The sequence below is a fragment of the Halyomorpha halys genome, unplaced genomic scaffold (assembly GCF_000696795.3).
Source record: "Halyomorpha halys isolate HHAL.00 unplaced genomic scaffold, Hhal_1.1 Scaffold122.1, whole genome shotgun sequence".
In the NCBI taxonomy this organism is placed as follows: Eukaryota; Metazoa; Arthropoda; class Insecta; order Hemiptera; family Pentatomidae; genus Halyomorpha; species Halyomorpha halys.
This window is the reverse complement of record NW_027116215.1, coordinates 364,929-367,364: the sequence shown is the minus strand read 5'-3', so window position 1 is coordinate 367,364 and position 2,436 is coordinate 364,929. Positions and strand designations below refer to the sequence as shown.

The 2,436-nt window shown below is 42.4% G+C and overlaps 1 protein-coding gene across 1 annotated transcript in view; it reads right to left on the bottom strand.

The window, feature by feature from the left end:
* Rbsn-5 (Rabenosyn-5) overlaps nucleotides 1-2,436 on the bottom strand; it is a 26,471-nt gene that overhangs the window by 15,542 nt on the left and 8,493 nt on the right. The gene's annotated exons all lie outside the window — the stretch shown is intronic.

Below are 2,436 nucleotides of genomic sequence, written 5' to 3'. Positions count from 1 at the left end.
AAATATCATTTGTAAAGGAAAATAAATATCTTGATTCAAATATTGTGTGTCTATTTTATTAATATTATTATTCCAATATTTAGCGTAAAGTTGTCACGTCAGGCGCGTTTCGGCGCAAAGCGCCGAAACCCACACACCCGAGTTTTTTGGGCAAGAAGGTACCTTTTTGTTTTTTATTGATTTATTCTAATTTTCCTTTCATTTTATCATAAACTTTGTGCAATAATTTCATTAGAGTGTATCAATAGCATTAAGAGACATTTAGACATTGTATAGTAAGTAGCATTCATAGCAGAAAGTTAATCCTTCTGTGAACAGTTAATCTCAAGGATATGCTAGCGGCACTTAGAGGAACGCAGCACAAACCTGAGGAGATCAAAGGAGGTACAGTAGTTAAGTGTTCCCTCTGTAAGGGAGATCATTTGCTCTCCAAATGCAAAGTATTTTATGGACTATCACCTGATAAAGAGACTTGAACATGTCTCAATGTCTAGAGCATGCTGGAACTGCCTTCACAATGGTCATGAAGTAGCAACATGTCATTCCCAATACCGTTGTCGGACTTGCAACAGGAAGCATCATATGCTGATATACCACCAGGAGGGAGACAACAAGGTTGCTAAAGTCGATGCTATGCCAAAAAAAGCAACACTTGCTGAGACCTTCATAGGCTTTGGATCTACACCATTCTCATTCACTTTAATGAACAGCATGGTATTGCATGTACTCTTATAAGGTCGAAGAAGAGAGACTTTCATTTGGCTCATGGTATGCTGGACTCCGGGAGCCAGCACACATTCATGTGCTCGTACTCAAGATTGGCACGAAGATTTCAAGATTCAACAGCTGCATCACCAGCCTTGGAGAATTAGCCGTTCTGAGGTCGCACCTCAAGGGCTCCACGTTCTGCACCATACGTCCATGCGCCGATGAAGAATAGTACAATCTGTCACCTGTGGTAGTCGACTGCATCATGTTGTTATTGCTGTGACGATCCTCCCTCTGTCATCAGCCTCTTTATGCGCCATCCTCTGGCTGATCAGCGATTTGTGGAGTCAGGTCAGGTTGATCTATTAATCGGTGGGGACCTATACCCATGGTTTGTCATTGGAGCTCCCTACCCTAGTGAAGTAGAAGGGCTTTATTTCACACCCACAGTTTTTGGCTTTGTTGTTTCTGGGGTTCTACATAACCTAGCACCAACCACATCCTGTTATTTTTTCTTTAAATCCAGCTGTAATATATCCATGTCTCATAAGAAAGCCGTGGGAAATCATTCTACCTCAACTTCAAGGGTCTCTGGAGGAAACAACCTATGAGCATCTTCATGCATCACTCCTCATCCGACTCATAACAATGCTGTATGGCATAAATCTACGACATTATGAAGGCCCTGCAAGGATTTCCAGTCAGTAAATAAAAATGTCAGTCCAGAGTTATTCACTAGATCAGCCGCCCAATCAGCTTTATCCATGGTTTCTATTAACCAATCTGTCTCTGCCATGAAAACCCCATCTGTACTGAAGAATCAAATTCTCTCCAGCATGCTCCCCATCATAGGACATCAGCATCTACTTCGTAATGAAGAGAATGTATCTGTTAGGTGGACTGATTCCGAAGTTAAGTTTGAAGGATTTCTAGATAAACCAGATGCAACTAATGTCTCTGCCATCAGTGATATGAACTATTGTGAAACCCCAATAGCCGAATCTCTCCATTCTTGACTAGGCATTCTGATAACTCGGCACCCATGGGACACACTTCCATGAATGGAATCATTGACAGAAGCATTGAAAGTTTATCATCTTCAATTTGTGATCAAGGTAATTTACATTACATTCATGATATGAAGTCAAGTAGCACAGATCCGAGAAGTTTGGTCCGTAAGATCAATCCTGTTCCTATTTATACTCAAGCGGCTACTGTTAAATCCAGGAGGACCACAATTTCATTGAACACCAGAGCTGGTCACTGTAGGAGATCTGGATCTAATCCATAACCTGGACATCATACGGTCGCAGGTCATTCCAGAGCCAATCTGAATGATAACATGCGATTGGCAGATTCATCCAAGGCTATAATTGAAGATGAATGCGACATCCATCAGAATTCTATTGTTACAAGATTACAGAGACAAGGGAGACTAGCCTCAATTCTCCACAGCAGGTTCTCAACTCAAGGAGAGCTCTGTAACCAATAGCTTAGGCCAGTTCTCCACAGCAGGTTCTCAACTCAAGGAGAGCTCTGTAACCAATAGCTTAGGCCCGTTCTCCACAGCAGGTTCTCAACTCAAGGAGAGCTCTGTAACCAATAGCTTAGGCCCGTTCTCCACAGCAGGTTCTCAACTCAAGGAGAACTCTGTAACCAATAGCTTAGGCCCGTTCTCCACAGCAGGTTCTCAACTCAAGGAGAGCTCTGTAACCAATAGCTTAGGCC